This window comes from Toxorhynchites rutilus, chromosome 2 (genome assembly GCF_029784135.1).
Source record: "Toxorhynchites rutilus septentrionalis strain SRP chromosome 2, ASM2978413v1, whole genome shotgun sequence".
NCBI classification, from domain to species: Eukaryota; Metazoa; Arthropoda; class Insecta; order Diptera; family Culicidae; genus Toxorhynchites; species Toxorhynchites rutilus.
The window spans coordinates 210,210,318-210,232,135 of NC_073745.1; positions in this window are offsets into that span (position 1 = coordinate 210,210,318).

Here is a 21,818-nt window from a genome sequence, read left to right on the forward strand (position 1 = left end):
GCGCAGTAATTTTTTGTTGAAGCATTTTTAGCTTGAAGGTCAAATCGATAATCACTTGACAGATTGTGACGAAATTTTGCACATGTAAACATTGAACTCTAGTTTTATCCAAACTTTTATAAATTTTTACCCATGCAATGTGTATAGTAGGGTGCCAACGAAAATGGTCATCTCGAATTTCAAAAAGTTACCCCATTAAAAACACCGTATGCACAATATCAGCTCAAACGGACTTGAGGGAAAGTGGAACAAAGTTTGAGTTTTGTGAAAATCGAAAAATTACCCAAAGGGGGAGTAAAGGAAATTGTGGTTTTCAAATAAAAATTTTTTGATGCTCAATGTCTCGACACAAATCGACACTCTGGGACTTTTTCGGGGGTTTTTCCAGCATACGATGCAAAACGTATGGTTTTGGGTGCCAATAAAAAAATTCACTCGATTTTTCCTTCGGAACTTACTGCGAAATGTTGATTTGCACGGTAATAAACCCAATGCAAAATATTAGCTCAATCGGATTTTATTTACCAGTGTCGTATACGTTAAAATTTGTTTTTTTTTTTGAAAATCAAAAAATCGCCAGATATCGGGGTATTCAAAAATTGTTTTTATATGGCTAATGTTTTATAATTGCACGATATCATTTTCATGCTGAAACTGAATGAAGTCCCCGTTATGAAATCCTTCATTATGCTCGAGGACCGCCAAACTAACGTGAAACATCGCGTCGCACTCTAGAGAGATCGATCAACCTTCGCCTCATTAGATTGCAACGTAATAGCCGACTCGTTCCCGACCTGTCCGGCCCGACTGAATGCGTCGGTCCGCTGTGACAGGATGGGCATTAAAAGTCTAAAAATAACACGATATTTATAAGAGAATACGTTTGAAAATAAAACTACTCTCTTCGGGAATATGAAACCGAAAGAAAAGTCCATAGATGGCGAAGTGCGCGTCGATAAGCATAAAGGCACCTCAGTCCGTCCCTTTCCGGTGACACCCACCTTCCACCGGGCCAAAACCCGTCGTCGGGTCCATCCAAGTCGATTGGAAACAACATTCCTGGACTATCTTTGTAACGATGCACTATCCGCAGCGGACAGCGGCGAACATTACTATGCGTTCGGTTCGTTCTGTTGGTTCGATTCGAAATTGTTTAATCATTAGAAATCCAGAAAGGCAACCGCAGCACTCCCGGGAATTAGAGACAACGCTGGATGGCGATGGCGATGGCTACATGGCAGCAGCATTTCTGCATAAAACATTCCCCGTGCGTTCCCGTCGGCCAGGGACAGGGCCAGGGACAGAAACAAGTTTATCTCGCCGCCTGGATCTCGTCGAGTGTTGTTGGATCCGAGCGGAAAATACTGCTCTCGATCGACGCGGCGATGCGATGGTTGCGATGGCTAATGTCGTTAAGAGTCGTTCCCTCATATAATCGCGTGTTTCGCGTGTCTTCACATTTGATGAGGTGTTTTCTGAAAATGATTTCATGTAGCGCAAATTGGATACAAGATGCTGCTGATGTCATTTTTCTTTCTAACGTGTTCCAGGAGAGAACTGATGTTTCCAGACTCATTATCTCCGTCGAGTAGTTAATCATTTTTAACTGTTATAATTATTGTCATCTCTCTCCCAATGGGACCCCATTTCTTCGGATGCTCCGTCGCCATAACTGTAAGCTGTAAGTGCATTTTCAGTTGTGCGTTAATTACTCTCACCAATAATTATTCATCCTGCTCCTGCGCCTAATGCTAGGGCATTTCAGTATTAAATCATGCGATTGAAATGTGCAAAGTTATATATTCAGTCAACTATTTATATCTTCTGATGTTGCGAGCCGTTATGGTTATTAATGTGGAAGGTGGAAGGATGAACTAGGTCACCTTTTCGGGAAACTGTTACCAAGTGGCGCTTATGGAACGGGCTTAACATTCCATTCGAGCTAAACTCCTTATTGTCACCAAAAATAACTTTATTTCTTTTCAATCTTCGAAATGATGCTTGATTTGAGGAGTTCCCACTAATATGTTAATTTCGCACATTACTGCCATGTATTCAGCTAATGAGTATGAGCCTTCGTGTGGAATAGGTGAAATATGTCCAGTCGTGATTCGGGGACATCCATACTAAGAATATAAGGTACTATAAATGGGTAGTTTTTTTATCGTTGTATTTTTTGAGTTTACTCCACTGCACGTATCATTGGATTGGTTTTGTTCATGGATTTAGTTTCTTGTGTTGATTGTTACTTTATTTTGGGTTATCTGAAAAATTAGTGCCAATCAACCAAAAATAACACCAGCACCACAAAAATTCAAACCCCTCCCAAGGGAAACAATTGATTTTTTTTCTATTACTCTCAACCATATTTACCATCCATACCATCCATACTATCCAACCATAATTAATAACGAGAAAATTGCTTAAATTATTAGGTTGGGGAAAAAGTATTCCATTATTTTTGGGTCCAAAACTATTTTTAATATGCGTCGGATTGTCCGATTTGGGTTAAATATACATCGTTTCGTTGAAAAATTTCTATTCTAAATTCTTTCGCTATCCTAAAGGTAGCTTCATAATGTCTCTTTCATAGAGGTCTTGGATTTTTACAATCTTCTCTTGATCCCAATTTCTTATCACTCTGGAATTTTTTCCACGCGAGAAAAAGGTGATAATCGTTTGGTGCCAGGTCCAAACTATATGGTGGATGCATTAAAACATCCCGATCAAGCTCTGTGTCCCATGAGCCTCGAGGTTTTGGCAGGCGTACTCCCACTAAAAGATCGCTTCAATTTATTATCTCTTCGGTTCCTCATCCGGTGTAAGGTTATGAACCCATTGGTGATCGGAAATTTTGAGCAGCTGATCGAGCTAAATTCTCACTCTGGATTCATGAGCCCATATCATGAATTCGTCTCCATGCAGGTTGATCCTTCTTCGTATATTCCCAACCGTGTTTGTTTTCCTGACTACATCAATTCCTCTGTACATTTTGATCTGTCCATGAAGCAAGATATCCATTCAGATTATCAACGATCGAGGATCGCTTCAACGATCTTCGATGCAAAGTATGGGGGTATCAATTGTGATAATATGTACTTTACTGATGGGTCCACTATAAACGAGTTCACAGGATTTGGAGTGTTCAACAAAATTTTCAGCACCTCCCATAGTCTTCAGTTTCCTTGCTCAGCGTATATTTCTGAATTGGCAGCGATACACTGGGCGCTGGACAGCGTCGCCTCACGACCTGTTGAACACTATTACATTGTAACGGATAGTCTTAGCTCCGTCGAAGCTATCCGTTCAGTGAGGCCGGAAAAGCACTCGCCGTACTTCCTTGAGAGAATACGAGAAATTTTGAGTGCTTTATCCAGACGCTGTTATGTAATTACCTTTGTGTGGGTCCCTTCTCATTGCTCAATTTCGGGTAATGAGAGGGCTGACTCATTAGCAAAGGTAGGTGCGATTGAAAACGATATTTATCAGCGTCAAATCGCCTTCAATGAATTTTACTCTTTATTCCGTAAAAATACCATCGCTAACTGGCAACGCAAATGGAACGAAGATGAATTGGGCCGGTGGCTTCACTCGATTATCCCTAAGGTTAGCCTCAAACCATGGTTCAAAAGTCTGGACTTGAGTCGGGAATATTCGCACCTTCTCCCGACTCATGTCCAATCACTGTTCGTTAAACGCGCTACTCTTTCGTTTTGATCTGGCTGGCAGCAATATCTGCGTTTGTGGCCGAGGTTACCACGACATCGAACACGTTGTTTGGTCGTGTGAGGTGTATCTTGTTGCCAGATCGAATTTAGAGAACTCCCTTCGGGCTAGAGGAAGGCAGCCCAATGTGCCGGTGAGAGATGTGTTGGCTCGGTTAGACCTTGCTTACATGTCCCAAATACATGTTTTCCTTAAATCTATCGATGTTCGTGTGTGATTATCCTTATATCCTTTTACCCTCCATTTCTTCCTTTGTGACTAATTGGTCCGCTTGCTATAAACATGAGAATGAAATGTAAATTCACAACAGATGTACGAATAGATTTAAGAATTGAGTGTGTGTGATTATCAACATTGTAATAATTTCCTTATACCCCATCCTTTTCCTGAGAAAAATATGTCACCCTTCTAATCTCGAGTCCACCGCGAGTAATCGGTTTCTCACATTACTAACCATAGATTTAAGAAAATTGCTCATATATATAGTTTTAAAAATATATTTAAGATTTCGGCTCCTTTAAACTTATGTAACTGAGCCTGTAAAAATAAACGAATTTATAAAAAAAAGCTCTGTGTTATCATGATGGAACACAAAACCTCTTCTGTTAGCCAATTCTGTTGGCCGTTTCTGGACAATCACTAGCCTCAAACGGTACATTTGTTCACAGTAGTATGTATTCGCGTTCTATGTAGTTCTGTGTTCAACTTTAAATATCTGTTTTGTCTTTGTTATTTGGAGTGCAAATTGACTGTTAAGATTGTTTTGTATCACTTCAATTGTATCGCGCTGTTGTGGTTCATTCATCACCTTCGTGCCGTTGCCGGAGCGATCAACTTCGTGCTTGTTTCATTATCGACCGGCTGGGAACCGCCCGAAATATATTTTAAGGCGTTACAACTGCTCAACTGCCAGCATGGATAAAACATGTGCCAAATGCTTGTCGGGAATAACTGGCATTGATACCGTGGTGGTTTGCCGTGGATACTGTGGCAAATTATTTCACATGCAGTGCTCTGGAATGTCACGTGCCCTGACGGGTTACTTCACTTCACATCGGAAGAACCTGTTTTGGATGTGTGATCAATGCGCAGAGCTTTTCGAGAACTCGCATCTCCGTTCGATCACCAACTTGGCCGATGAGAAATCACCTTTGGTTTCCCTGACGGAAGCTATCAGCAACCTGCAGACGGAAATCAAGCAGTTATCATCGAAGCCTGTTCCATCAATCCCGTCCCCTGTTGTTAACCCTTGGCCAAGAAGTGAACCAACTCGTCCTTCGAAGAGATTCCGGGGATCCGACTCTCCGATACCTAAAACATATGAGTGTCAGACTGGTTCGAAACTGCTGCTTCAGAATGTTGTATCGGTACCAATCTGTGTACAACCGGAGACCAAATTCTGGCTCTACTTATCACGCATCCGTCCAGATGTGACAAGTGATCAAATCTCTGCAATGGTTAAAGCAAACCTGGAAATCGAAACAGAACCTGAAATCGTGAAATTAGTTGCCAAAGGAACAGACACCAACAACTTGCGCTTCGTCTCTTTCAAAGTTGGTCTTGATCCGACTTTGAAGACGAATGCCTTGGATCCGTGATCGTGGCCGGAAGGAGTTCTTTTTCGTGAATTCGAAGACCACTCGGCTCAAAAATTTCGGCGGCCATCTGCTGTGAACCAAACATTCAAGCCAGCAGCAACCATCTCAGCCACAACATAGCCGATAAATGGACACCGGGGCGCACTCAAATAAGCATTTTGGAAGCCTCCTATCCACTTAGCACAGTCGAGCCCATTAGCCATGTATGCAGCCGTAGTCGCCCCGGCCCTGTGTCTGATGTGAGAGAAGAGGTCTTCCGACTTGCTTGTCTAGGCAAGTATGGATGTAATTTTCAACCTATCCTGCCTGACGATGTTCCCCCCTTCAGATTTCCAAACTCTTCCAGTCAACATGAGCAATGCTTCGAACCATCTCGTGTCAACAGACGTGTGACCACCAGCATAAATGATGTCTGGATGTACTTCCAGAATGTACGCGGTCTGAAAACAAAAATCGATGACCTCATCGTAGCGATTTGTGATTGTAATTATGAGGTCATTATCCTGATCGAAACCGGTCTTGACGACAGTGTCAACTCGTTACAACTTTTTGGAACCGACTTTAACGTTTTTCGTTGCGACCGTAGTCCACGTAATAGAGAGTGCTTATTGCAGTGTCAAGTCATCATAAATCTGTTGAGGTACGCACAATGCATGGCAATAATCTCGAACAAGTTTGTGTGTCTGCCTGTATTCGTGAAAAGCGGTTAATGCTTTGCGCCGTTTATATACCTCCCGATCGAAGTCAGAATGTAGGTGTAGGTGTATTATATTTGCTTGACGACGAAGCCTTAAGTCAGGAAGCTTCCACGATGTCTGCTGCCAGCGCTGCTCTAGTTGATGGTTTGAATTTCCTGCACTTTCGGCAATACAACTCAGTTCGCAACTATCGGGGTCGGATCCTGGATTTGGTTGTATGTGATGCTAATTGCAATATTGTTGTGAACGAAGCGATATGCCCATTGTTACCTATTGATCTGTATCATCCTCCGCTATTATTCTCCTTACCAACTCTAACCGATTGTGAGGACCGTGCTAACTGTGAATCATATGACCCTATTCAACAGCCGCTAGACTACTCCAAAATCGATTTTGCCATGCTCAACGATTATCTGCAGAGTTGTGACTGGAACAGTAGGCTGGCAACAAATGACGTTAATGATATGGCTGCAACATTTTGCCATATTATTTGCAATTGGCTTAATGACAATACTCCGAGACGAAAACCTGCTGCCTCTCCTGTTTGGAGCTCTCCTCCACTGCGACTTTTGAGACGCGACAAAAATTCCTGTCAGCGTAAACTCCGCCAATATCGAACCACTGAAACTAAACGCAACTTTCATCGTGCTTGCAACGCCTATAGAAAGCTCAATTCAGCCCTCTACAAGTCGTATGTCTTGCGTGTTCAGACCAATTTGCGTCGAAATCCCAAAAGTTTCTGGAACTTTGTGAACTCCAAACGTAAATCATCGACTATTCCAAAGTCCGTGTTTCTGGGAAATTTGGAGTCAACATCTGTGCTCGAATCATGCAACCTTTTTTCTCATCACTTCAGTTCCTTTTTTTCGAATGCGACTGCGAATACGGATGAAATTGTAAAAGCAGCTATCAATGTTCCAGAGAATCTCATTAATCTGCGCTTATTTGGGATTAGCTCTACGGATGTCACTAAGGCCGTTAAGAAATTAAAGAAATCGGTCTCTCCGGGTCCCGACGGTGTACCTGCAATAATTTTTTGCCGCTGTGTTGATGCTTTAGCTGAGCCCTTAGCCTGGATCTTTACTGCATCGTTGGATCAAGGAATTTTTCCCGAGATTTGGAAGCATTCCTTTATGTTTCCTGTTCATAAAAAGGGCGACAAACGAGACGTAACAAACTATCGGGGTATAACAAGTCTTTCTGCTGCTTCAAAAATATTTGAGATAATTGTGAAAGAAGCTATCTTCTTTCATGTTAAAAGCTACATCTCTCCGTCGCAACACGGTTTTATGCCAGGGCGCTCTGTGTCATCGAATCTGTTGGAATTTACGTCAACTTGTATTGCACATTTGGAAAACAAAGTTCAAGTGGATACCGTTTACACAGACCTGAAAGCAGCCTTCGATCGCATCGATCATGGTATCCTTCTGCGGAAAATGTCTCGATTGGGAGTCTCTGATAGTCTAGTGAATTGGCTCGAATCATACCTGCTCAATCGAACTCTCCGCGTTAAGCTGGGATCTTGTACCTCTGCGCCATTCATCGCAACATCGGGCGTTCCTCAGGGCAGCAATTTAGGACCATTGCTGTTCATAATATTTTTCAACGACGTGACGCTCATCCTTCTAAGTGGTTGTGTGCTCATATATGCCGATGACCTAAAAATCTACATCGTCGTCAAGAACATCGAAGATTGCCTTCGGCTTCAAGAAATGTTGAATCTCTTTTTTAACTGGTACCGCTTGAACAAACTTTCTGTCAGTATATCTAAATGTGTAGTAATGACTTTTCATCGAACATGGACACCGATCACATTCGACTACTCGATTGATGATGTTGTACTGGAGAGAGTTGAACAAGTAAGTGACTTGGGGATAACGTTGGACCCAAAGCTTTTGTTTAATTTGCATCGATCAATGGTAGTCACTAAGGCGAATCGACAGCTAGGATTTATATCCAGGATTTCGAGGGATTTTTCCGACCCGTACTGCCTAAAGGCACTATACTGTTCACTTGTGCGACCAATTGTCGAGACTGCGTCTGTGGTTTGGATTCCGTACCAACTGTCATGTAGCATCAGAATTGAACGTATCCAGAGAACTTTCATTCGTCGAGCCCTAAGGCAACTTCCTTGGAGAGATCCTTCAAATTTGCCTCGGTATGCTGAAAGATGTCGTTTGCTGAGTATGGATACATTAGAACGCCGACGGAAAATTCAACAAGCAACTTATGTCGCAAAGATTTTGGCCAATGAAATCGACTCCTTTTACCTACTCTCGCGCTTGAATCTGCGTGCACCAAGCAGATCTCTCCGGTCAACATACCTGTTGCGGCATGACCCACACCGCACTTCATATGGACAACACGAGCCTGTTACGAGCATGATCCACACATTTTCTTCAGTTGAGGAGCTTTTCGAGTTTGGAGAACCTGCAGCTTGTTTCCAGCGACGTATTACTGGTTCTAGGCTCATATAATATTAAACCCTCTAGTTCATTAAGACTTATGTCAGATGAATGTATCTTTTAATAAATAAATAAATAAATAAGCAGTAGAAATCATAATTCAGTGTAAAAAAAAACACGCTGTAACTCACAACTGAATAGAACAAACAAAAAAAACAATTTTTTTAGTGTGAAATGCCACCTTTACAACTTGCCTAAACTTGAAATTGTATGATCGATATTACGCGAGATATTGATCACTAAAGCCAGCCAACGAGAAAATAATGGATAACTTTTTCCCCAACCTAATATTATTTTCACAATTTATCAACGTATGAACTTTTCAGGTATTCATTTTTATATTTCAACTAGCTGACCTGGCAAACTTCGTCCCGCCCAAAATTTGTTTTTTGTTATCAATTCCTCCAAACATTCACGTTTTCTTACTATGAGCAAGTTCATGGGTCCAATTGCAGAACTGTTCATTGATTGATCTTCTATTCGACTCCGTTAAATTTACTTTTTACTATAAAATTCCTAGTATTTCTAACAAAACTCATCATTTTAATATTAGGCTGTCAAAAAAGTCCTGCGGTATTTTTTTTGAATTTTCATTTGTTCATAAAATTAGTTACAATCATCTGTTTTAAGTCAAATATGCGCCGTTTTGTTCGATGACTTGTTCCCAACGAGATACCAACTTCATAATACCCCTGTTATAGAAGCTCGCTTCCTTATTGGCAAAAAACTCGGATAGCCAATTTTCACAGGCCTCTTTTGTGGCTAACTTCTGACTACCTAGCTTGTTTGCCATAGACAAAAACAGGTGGTAGTCACTTGGTGCAAGGTCCAGACTATACGGCGGATGCAAAAGAAACCTCCCATCCGAGCTCCCGGAGCTTCTGGCGCGTCACCAAAGAAGTATGTGGCCTGGCGTTGTCCTGATGGAAGACAATGCGGCCTCTGTTTATCAAAGATGGCCTCTTCTTCATGAGTGCTACCTTCAAGCGGTCCAGTTGTTGGCAGTACAGGTCCGAATTGAGCGTTTGGCCATAGGGAAGCAGCTCATCATAGATTATTCCTTGACAATCCCACCAAACACACAGCAGAACCTTCCTGGCCGTTAATTAGGGCTTGGCCACCGTCTGAGCCGCTTCAGCGGGCTTCGACCACGACCGTTTGCGCTTCACGTTGTCGTAAGTGACCCACTTTTCAACGCCAGTCACCATCCGCTTCAGAAACGGGTCGATTTTGTTGCGATTCAGCAGCGATTTACATGCGTCGATACGGTCAAAGATGTTTTTTTTGCGTCAACGTGTGTGGCACCCATACATCGAGCTTCTTTGTGAATCCAAGCTTCTTCAAATGGCTAATAACGGTTTGATGACTTATCCCCAGTTCTCGGCCGATGCTACGGCTGCTACTATGCCGGTCTTTCTCGGCTAATTCAGCGATTTTGTCGCAATTTTCGACGACAGGCCTTCCGGAGCGTGGCGCATCTTCGACGACCTCTGCGTCGAAACGAAAACGTTGAAACCATCGTTGTGCGGTGGAAATGGAAACTGTATCGGGTCCATAAACTGCACAAATTTTATTGGCTGTTTGAGATGCTCTTTTGCCTTTGTCATAGTAGTACTGTAAAATATGTCGGATTTTCTCTTTATTTTGCTCCATATTTGCGACACTATAACTCACGAACGACTTAACCAAACAAAACACTGTCACTGTCAAGCCAACAAAACACACCTTTCCAACAAGCTATAGTATGACTCGATACAATGAATACAACTAGAACTACGCGCTTACAACGACACCTCGCGGAAATACCGCAAGACTTTTTTGACAGCCTAATATCATATTATTTTCAGACACAATTCTCGTTCAAAAGATTTTTCAACCACTTGCAAATAACATGTTTCTCCGTTACATGGAATAAATGTTTTATACAGAAAATATGGTAGAATAAAGACAGTCCTAAATCGAACAATTCCTTCCCCGAGTTCTGCTCTTGATATATGAGGGTCACTACTTATATTTCGGGAATAGGAACAAAAACAAATAGTTAAGCTGCGAATATATTTTTATTGTTTTTCAAAGTACTCGCCACGATGATCGATACACTTTTGCGCTTAAACCAATTTTCAAAGCATTTATTCCAATCGACACGAGCCTTTTTTTGAGCGATTGTCAAATTATGTGGGATCCAACGTGAACATAATTTTCGCACAACTAAGTGTTCATGTAAAATCGCATATATGCTGGTGGAACTAATGCTTAGGGATGCCTCAATCTCACAATAGGTTACATGACGATCTTGCTTAATAATTTCGTGCACAGCATCGATGTTTTCTGGCACTACAGTCGATTTTGGACGACCTTCACGAAACTCGTCGGACAGCGAACTACGACCACGATTGAATTCACTATACCAGCGATACACAGTGGTTTTTGATGGAGCTTCATCGCCAAAAGTCAAATTAAGTTGATTGACGCACTCTTGTTGTGATAATCCACGTCGAAAGTCGTAAAAAATCATCGCACGAAAATGTTCACGATTCAGTTCCATGTTTTTGCCGAGACCAAACTTTCAACTAAATATAAAATAAACAAATAGCGTCCGTATGACAAAATGTGCTGAGTACGTATATCGTCAAAAATGTCAAACTTTACGATGGAACCGTCAGATAGACTCACATGACATCAGTGTTGCCAATTCCCGAAATATAAATAGTGACCCTCGTAGTAGTGCGTTTCATCACATTAAAATTCATTTCCAGTTTCGAGCAAAGATCAATTTCGCTAGTCAAACATCAAATGGACTAACAGCACTTGTCAACACAGCACAGCACTTGTAGAACATATGGGAATTTAATTTTTCCGAATTTCCCCTTTTTCCCTCAGAGTTTTCCGATTTTCAATTGTCATGTTTGGTTGGAATATTTTCGGTGAAACATGTGTAATATTTTTATGGGACCTCCTCTCCATTCCTTAGAAAACGGAAGGAGTATCTAACCACCATAGAAATATTAATTGCATCCTAACACCTCCACATGCCAAATTTGGTTTCATTTGCTTGATTAATTCTCGAGTAATGCAGAAATTTGTGTTTCATTTGTTAGCAGCCCCCCTTAGAGAGGGGGGTGGAGAGTCTAACCACTATAGAGACATTTTTTGCACCCTAAAACCTCAATATGCCTAATTTGGTTTCATTTGCTTGATTAATTCCCGAGTAATGTAGAAATTTGTGTTTAATTTGTATAGCAGATCACTAATGTTTTTTAAATTTGTATAGCAGGTTCTAATGTCAATTTTGTGCGCGATCGATCATGTTGACATCGTCATTAAGAACAAGTTAACTGTTTTCGCCTGGCAATGTTTGATATAGCTAATTTTATTGATCATAGATGTCGTGTGAAATTTTATTTTACAAACAAAATTTCTCCTACTGGAACTGTTGCAGAAATGTTGCAGAATATATTTGGAGCCTCAACTATGTCGAAAACACGAGTGGGGAATGGGGTATGAAAAATTCAAGAAGAGATTAAATATTTGCCACGCCAAGGACGAACTTCTACCTCTTCAACTGATGAAAACATCGACAAAATAACCTCAATAAAACAAATCAAGAAGAAGAAGAACCTAAAGGAAGTGAAAATTTGAAGTCCTACATCTTTTCGCTTATGTTCACGACATTACCCATCTGTTTTTTTCACCAGCCTTCACAAGGCTAGGCCCTCAATGGCTTTTTTCAGGGCTGGAGGTGAATAAACTGCAAATTTGAAAGCTTCCTTAACTCTTAGCGAACGAATGCCGCCATACTCACGACATTGCAAAAACAATCCTAAAAAAATCGAATGCCGCCATACATGCGTTATATTTCAGGAATTCTGTTAGGTTATGCCTTTTTTATGCATGCAACGTGAACTGGAGCATTTCTTTCTGAGCATTCCGTTATATTCCAGGAATTCTGTTAGGTTATAAATGTGTACAAATATCCTTTTGTATGGACATACCTGTTCATATACTACCTATTATTACTGAAAGTTTCCATAAAATCCAATAAAGCGATAATTATTATGCACCTTTTCTTGCTCTATAAATAAGTCACCTAATCTATCAAAATGGACAGAATTTGCTGCACACAATCATATAATTTTGTTCGCTTCTATAAAACCCCGTTCGTTGCGTCAATCGATCGAAAAAACTACTACAATAGAGAAACAATAGAGAAAATTATATACTTTTGAAGCAATTTACTGAATAATTCTACGCCGTTTACTCATTATTTTTGAATAAAACCAAGTTTAAATAGTAATGTGCTCGATAATAAAGTGTGTGATAGGGAATGAACTGATGACCACGTTATGAATTTCCATTCACATACATAATTTTGTTAGCACTATATTTTCATACGCCACACCATCTGGATGCGAGTGATTTTTGTAGTTTGAAGCCTCTATAATAGGGGAAAAAATCAATAAATAAACCATAACATGATAAGATGCAAGCTGCGGGCACTCTTGTACTTGTATGCATTTTTGCCGATCGGAATGTGTTTTCCTAACACGGTATACTAAATCGAGAAGCCTGACAGAATCGTCATTGACGATACATCGTCGCAATTTCGGCAGCCATTGTGCTAGCAAACAGATGTCAATAAAGTTTCTATAATCAAACGCTCACTCACTCGCCCAAACGTCATTCACAATATTCGGTTTAGGATTACTAGATCGGGCTAGAACCACCTTCCGATATACTTGCGCATTCATCATAGTTTTGAGCAGTATGCTGTGGTCCTCAATTTGATGTTACTCGATTACGAATTTAACGTAATCTGCAAAGTGACAAAGTGACTTATTTCCTCAAAATTTAACGTAATCTGCAAAGTGACAAAGTGACTTATTTCCTCAAAATTTAATATACGGACAATAAAACAATGAATTCAATTGTAATATATGGACCTGAAATTGATATTGTTTATTAGGGAAATACATTCTATATGCTACAATAAGTGACCGAGCAAACATTAAAGCTAATAAATTGTTATAGAAGCAAAGTAAACTGACAATGAAGTAATTGAACCAATCGGAGATATTTGAACTATTCACCATAGCGAACACGCTGTACTGCATCATTTGCTTTAGTTCCGTTGTCGAGTGAAGATCATAAAAATATTGTATCTCGCGGGTCTGATATCTGTCATCATCTAGAAATCTAAGAAGACGAAGGCAATTCAACATTAACCCTCTACCGCCCAAGTTTTTTATTCATCTAAAAAAACCTACTCCACTTTTATCACGAATTTCCGACTTCCAACATAAAATACTCCTAGCAGAAAGCTGCCAGCATAAAACCAATGTGTATGTGTGATAGATGGAAATATTCTAAAGACGTTCTAGTGGGGGTGAACATTGAAAATAATGTCTGAATAATTTGAAAAGAGAATCCGCGAAGCCCATCTAAAGGCGGGCTTGGGCTGTAGAGGGTTAACAGAAATTCATCTTCTGCATACATTAGTTCAACATCTTCACAAAAATCGAGTTCGGCAACATTATCTAGGAATTTTAACCAGGCAGCAGACAGCACAATCATTACTAGCTAACAGCTACAGTTGCAAACCAATAGTCGAGCTTCCATTATTTCCGAACACCTTGTGACTCTTCAAAACTTGAACAGTCTTACGTGATTAATAAGATGGTAAATTTTATCTACACTTATTAATTAAATGGACTCTATGATTTTTATGTTTACCATACTCAGGATGCACAACGCTTCAAGATACAACGTGAATCCACCATGTAAAGGACGAGCCATTAGGGGAAGACGGGGTAAGACCGTCCCCCTAAGAAAAGCAATTTTGAGTTAAAAAAAATTTGAATTTCCAAAATTTGTTGTGCTGCATATCATTGAGTGTATAATAATCTACTACTAAACAATGTGTAACTGTTGATTGTATATTTTTTTTGCGTTTTTTCATTCATTTTTGAAATGATAAAAAATTACTTTTTATTTTGCTAGCGGGGTAAGAAGGACCACCCACTGGGTAAAACGGACCATGACGGGGTAAGACGGAGCGATGCTATTTTCAAACAGTTTAGTCTAGTAAAAATAACAGGAACAGTGTTGTCTAAGGTACTAAATGTTTAGGGTGGTCCAAATCTCTCAAAATCTGTTCACGTGAAATTTGAATGACCCCGAAGTAGGTATTTCTAGTTTCGATGTTCATTCAGCCAGTTTTGTTCAGCCAGCTAGAATTCCAGTTCCTTGACATCTCGCATTGTGGTGGCGTAGAATCGATTCTGCAGCTGCAGCAAATGTTCCGCCAGTTCTTGTTCCTGAGTAGTGGTAAAAACTGGATCAATGGATCCGAGCTTCATCGTCGGTGATTTATTGCCTTTGATTTGTTGGTGGTTCTAGGATTTCAAAAACTGACTGATGCTGTCCTGATAGACATGCCGTTATCCACTGCTGCTTTAGCCATATCCAGCTTATCCAACATCCATTGTATCCGCGACGACTTCCTTGTGTACTTTCGAGGCATTTGTGTGTAAAGAGACGAGCAAAAAGATGGTATTTTATTTGATATGAATATCATTCAATTTCACAACGTGTGGCGCTTTTACCCGTCGAAAATGGTCCGTCTTCCCCCCAGAGCACCTTTTGCATTATTTTGCACATTAAACGCATTTTCTATTATATTTTACATACGTATTCACTAGGGGGTCTAATGAAAATGGTCATCTCAAATTTCAAAAAGTTACCCAATAAAAAATGTTCATCACGTCGAAAAAACACCCTATGCAAAATATCAGCTCAATCGGACTTAAGGGAGAGTGGCGGAAAGCGGTCAAAGTTTGAGTTGAGTTGAAAATCTAAAAAAAAACACCCAGAGAGGAGTATAGGAAATCGGGGTTTTCGAAAAAAAAAATTCTGATGCCAAATGTCTTAAAATTGCAAGAAACGTCGAGATCTCGTGTCATCTCGAGAAAAAAATTTTTGTAGAAAACCGGCACTCAGGGCCTTTTTTTCGGAATACGAAACGAAAAGTATGGTTTTGGGTGCCAATAAAAATAATTATCTTGATTTTTCTTTCGGAACATGCAAAAAAATGCACGATAATATACCCTATGCAAAATATTTGCTCATTCGGACTTCATTTACCGGTGTCACAAACGTTAAAATTCACCGAAAATCGAGGTTCTCAAAAAAATATTGATGCCAAATGTCTTAAAATTGCATTACTCGTCGAGATTTACAGTTATCTCTAAATTTTATTTTATCAAAAAATAAATCTTCTTTTGGCACTTGGTCGTTTTTCCACCTGAAAAACCGATTTTTGATATTTTTTTTTAGATAACCGTAAATCTAGACGAGTTATGCAATTTTAAGACATTTGGCATCACCTTTTTTTAAAAACCTTCGATTTACGGTGATTTTTCGGTTTTCGAATAACTCAAATTTTAACGTTTGCGACACCAGTAAAAATACATATTGAACATGATTGTTTCTATCAATAAAATTAAAGCTTTTTAACCGCTCTACAAATTTGTTCTTTGACACCCAACTTCTATCTATCTTAATTTCGCTGCAATGTCAATGTAAACGATTCCTGGTGAAAATTCAAGAATTATTTATTTTGGTACAGATTCTGTACGGTACAGAGGACAGATTTTCGTCAAAAAGTACAGATTGGTACAGATTTTTTTTCCATTTGTGAAATTTTTTAACATTTGAACAAAGCAACATTGAGGTACATGACGATTTTTACGCCGCAGTATCGCTTGGTGCTGCTGATCATAAAAGCATTTACAATGCAATGATTGATCAGTTTCATAAGGACGAGATGCCTTACAAGGATCGTCTGAAAGGATTCGTGTCGGACGGTGTAACGTATGCTTTGGTTGAATAGTTTGTTCCAGGGTGAAAAACCAGAATTCACGATGCTACATGAAGAGCTGAAAGATTTTTATTTGATCATTCTCACTAATATCTGCGAACAATCTTAAATTGTTTCAATGTCCAATGCTATTAAATATGAAGATCACTTTAAAAGCGAAAAGAATTTTAGGTTGGAATAGCAGCAGAAGAAACTATCATAACAATGGACAGCGCAGTTGTTTCGTGGAGCTGATCAAACAAATGAGAAAAAGATTCAATTTTGATGATTCGACGCGCAAGTCTTCGGCAATGATAAATCCCAGAAACTTTTCCAATTTGATTAGCATTAACGTTGTGTTAGAAGCGTTTCTAGGATTCTAAAATGAGGCAAGATGTGGAGAATTAATTCTGTGTCCTAAAGATCAAATTACTCCGAAAGAAAATCACAATTCCAGATAATCAGAACAAAAATAAGTTTTGAAATCGGCTCAGCAACCATACGATGAACACTATTTTCAGTTCAAAGGATTTGGTCAAACATCGTGGTGGCAGCTCGAAAATTTAAAAAAATGATAGTGCGCAATCTAGATTCAAAAAAACTGTGTATACACATCATCAAACACACAAATGACTGACACAAATGTAAATCTAGTATTTGTAGTAAATAAATGAGTATTTTTTAATGCAAATATTTGTTTCTTTATCATGCTTTAAATGGAAACGAAAACGCTGATCAGAAAAGGATACATTTTCATGCAATTTAGTAAGCGATTCGATGAGAATCACTGATGGAAAGAACCTACAGATGATTATCGAAGTGTCATTAACCATTTCACGTACAACATCGAGTCTCTCTCGTTGTGCGCTTGTATATCCCAAGGCGCTAAGACGCTCAACAGAGTAGTGAAATTACTCGATGCGTGACCCATCGAAGCATTTACATTTGGTCCGCTCTTTCGAAAATTGAATCGTATCCGAAGGGGTTAATTAAATAATACCTTCAAAGATTTTGGTTTGTTTTTAGTAGTACGATTGATTAATTTCCCCCTGGTGATCATTTTGCACCGGATGACAGATTCATCATTCGCATCATTCGATGCGCTTCAACCGCAGATTTCTTGGAAAATGAAACACGAAACTTCGAAACTAAAATGATGCTTTAGTCAAATTCAAGCCAACTGGTCTAAGGAGTTGGCAGCACTATCTCAGATAACAGTCGCAGTTAGCGGGTGCAAAACCAGTGATCATATAAGCAACTTTGCATACCTGAAATTCCAAAAAATAGACTACTTTTTGCAGAGAGCTAAAGATTTCGAGTCTAAGTCAAAAACTATGAGACCTACATAAGTTTGGTCGTAGAATGAAATTTATTGAATTGTTTAAATTGTTATTTTAATTAAAAAATACAAAAAAAAAATACACAGAAGCAAGAAAATATTTCAAAAATTGAAATTAACGAAAACGTATTGTTTTAATTAAATGTTTTTACGGTGGTTAGTTTTTACGGTGTTTAGACACTCCATCCCCCCCCCCCCCTCTTAAATGGTGGGGTGGGGCTGCCATACAAATGAAACACTAATTTCTGCATAATTCGAGAATTAATCAATCAAATGGAATAAAATTTGGCATGTGGAAGTTTCTGCATAACTGCATAACTCGAGAAAAAATCACGCAAATGGAACGAAATTTGGCACGTGGAGGTTTTAGGGTGCAATAAATGTTTCCGTGGTGGTTAGACACTCCACCCCTCTCTCTAAGGGGAGGATGCCATACAAATGAAACATAAATTTCTACATTACTCGAGAATTAATCATGCAAATGAAACCAAATTTGGCATATGGAGGTTTTAGGGTGCAATAATTATTTCTATGGTGCAATAATTGTTTCTATGGTGCAATAATTGTCTCTGTTAGAATAGTAATCGTTGAATTATTGTATAGTAGTAAGCCTTGATTATAATAAAACTACTTTTGTCCTTCGTTACCCAAACCTCATCTGAACAAGACGTATTTTATCAGGTTATGGGCCCAGGCAAGCTGCTATAGAAACGACGCTGTTTGGAGAGTAATTTTTTTCACTGTGAAGATTTTGAAGAAGTTTTTAGAAGCAAGATGTCTATTCCGGTTGTTGGCGATGGAAGAAATTCTGGAGCCCAAGCTGGCGGATCGAGACCACCCGGTGGTGTGGTTTCGGTGCACGCGAGGGAATTGCTTCGTGGATCTGAAAAATACAATTCCTGGGCGTTCTCAACCAAGAGGAGCGGACCTGGTGTGCCGTGAAGGACCGTAATGAAGGAGATCCGGAAGTAAGCGATGAGGTGTCGGAACAAGCTCTGGCGACCATTTGCCTGAACATCGACCGGAGCATCTACGGATTAGTTCAAAATGTGAAGACAGCGAAGGAAGCATGGGACGCGTTACGGAACACATTCGAGGATAGCGGTTCTACTCGTAAGATTGGACTTCTGCGAAGGTTGACGGGAATTCGCTTGGTAGGAGCCGAGCGGGATGATGATGTCATTTGCCAATCTCCCCAGGAATATGTGAACGAGATCATGGTGACCTGTAACCAGCTGTCGGAGGTCGGTTTCAAGGTGGACGATGCCTGGATGTGTAGTTTGCTACTCAAGGGTTTACCAAAGAAATATGATCCAATGATCTTGGGCCTGGAATCGTCTGGAGTGGCGCTGACCGCGGACCTGGTGAAATCAAAGATCATGCAAGAAGTTAAGGTACTGACGGGTTCGAAGCCGGTTGAAAGTGAGGGTGCGTTCTTCAGCAAGCAGAACTTATCAAAGAAGCAGGTGGACAAGTCTGGCAAGCAAGTCGACAAGTCTACCGTGAAGTGTTTCCGTTGCAAGAAAATCAGACACTTTGCATCGGAATGCCAGAAAGAGAAGCGTCCTGTCCAGAAAGGTAATGCGGCTTTCTAAGCTGCTAATGCTGTGCAGTCGAATGAGAGGAATGACACTGATTGGTTTTTTGATTCTGGCGCAACCGTTCATTTGTGTCGGAACAAAGAGATTCTGGAAAACCCACAGGAAGTATCTACTAGGATCAATGTGGCCAATAACGCTGCGGTGGAAGTCGTGGCGAAAGGATCGGTAAAGCTGGAAGCGAATTGCGGTGAAAGGACATGTGACCTCACAATGAGCGACGTGCTGTGCGTTCCGGATCTGGCGATTAATCTACTTTCGGTGAGCAAGGTGTGCACGAATGTATTTCGAGTGTTGTTCACCAAGGAAGAGTGCCAAGTAGTCGATCCGGACAATGCGATAGTTGCGACTGGTCGTGAAGTTGATGGCCTGTACAAGCTATCCGAAGTGAAGAAGCCCGTGGTGAATCTGGTCCAAGACGGTAGATACGAGCTATGGCACCGGCGAATGGGACACCTCTCAGCCAGTGGAATGAAGCGATTGAAAAGTATGGTGACTGGTTTGGAGTTCGAGGTGAAGGATCCGGCGAAGTGCGTACCATGTATTGAAGCTAAACATTGTCGTCAACCATTTGAAGCAAAGGGACATCGAGAGGATCGCATACTGGAACTGGTCCACTCGGATTTGTGTGGTCCCATGGAATCAGAGTCGATGGGAGGCAGTCGTTATTTTCTGACCTTCATTGACGATGCAAGTCGGAAAACTGTCGTGTATTTTCTGAAGTCCAAGGAGGAAGTACTGGAATCGTTGCAGGATTACAAGGCTTTCGTGGAGAATCAGACGGGACAGAGGATCAAGCGGATTCGGACGGATAATGGAAGAGAGTACGTGAACCGGAATTTCCGGAATTTCTTACGGAAGGAAGGAATTCAACACGAGACATCAGCTCCCTATAATCCGGAGCAAAACGGATTGGCCGAAAGGATGAATCGGACTTTGGTGGAAAGAGCGAAGAGTATGCTATTCGATGCAAATTTGGACAACAGCTTTTGGGCGGAAGCAGTTGCAGCAGCGTCGTATGTGGTCAATCGTTCGCCGACAAAAGGACTGTCAGTGACCCCCGAGGAAAAGCTTTCCAGAAAGCGACCGGATGTATCAAACATGCGAACATTTGGAGCGGAGGTAATGGTACACGTCCCTAAGGAAAAACGTAAGAAGTGGGAGAGGAAGTCCGAAGCGTGTATTTTTGTTGGATACAGTGAAGGTTCCAAGGCGTACAGGGTGTACAGCAAGAAAACGAAGAAGGTATTGGTGAGCCGAGATGTTATCTTCGTGGAGGAAATGGAAGTTAAGCGCACCGAAGCAATTGGCGAATCATCGGATATCAAAGAAGGAAGCGAGCTGATAATTCAAAACGAGCTGATTGAAGATGACGGTCAAACTGAGCTAACTGAAGGTAACGACGAGCTTACTGACGAATACCCTGACGAACCTGCTGAGGTAGAGAATTCTCTGGACGATTCGGTCTACAGTGACGCAGATTCGATAGTTGAGGAGGAGTTACAACCCATCTTGCTCCCTCCACAAACAGAGGACCCACAATTGTTGGTAAGGCGCAGTGCGAGGGAGCACACTGTCCCAGGCAAGTATCGTGATTATATTATGAGCTGTAATACTTTTCCTGAAAACCCATCCCAACCCGAACAGAAACGTGACATGGATACGAATGCCGAGCCTGGTACATTTCGTGAGGCGATTACTGGACACGAAAGCGACCGATGGAAGGAAGCGATGCAGATGGAATACGAGGCCCTGATGGACAACCGAACATGGGATTTGGCTGAGTTACCAGAAGGAAGGAAACCTCTACGCTGCAAGTGGATCTACAAAGTAAAGACAAATGCGGATGGATCTGTGGAGCGGTACAAAGCCCGCTTGATTATTAAGGGCTACTCCCAGATAGAAGGCGTCGACTACAACGAAACCTTTTCACCAGTAGTTCGGTACGCCACCATTCGGTATCTGATGTCGATTGCTGCAAGAATGAACCTCAAGATTTATCAGCTGGATGCGATTACAGCATTTCTGCAGGGAGATCTAGCCGAAGAGGAAATTTATATGGTTCAGCCTGAAGGGTTTGTGGATCCAGCTTCACCGAAGAAAGTTTGCCGGCTGAAGAAAGCATATGGCATATGGCCTCAAACAAGCTAGTAGGGTGTGGAACCAGAAGCTGAACGCTGAACTGAAACGCATCGGTTTGAAGAGGTCCGCTTACGACACGTGTGTGTACTTCAAGATTGAAGGTAACACGGTTTTGATTGTTGCTGTGTACGTGGACGATTTGCTGGTGTTCTCCAACAACCATCAATGGGTGGAAAAACTGAAGAAAGAACTGATAACGAAATTCAGGATGAAGGACCTTGGTTTGGCCAGCAAGATTTTAGGAATGCGGGTAACCAGAGAGCAAGCAAGTGTAATGATAGACCAGGAGAGTTACATCAACAGTCTGCTGCAGCGATTTAATATCGCTGATTGCAACGTGGTTAATACACCAGCTGATCCGAATCAAAAGCTCACCAAGGAAATGTGTCCAAACACC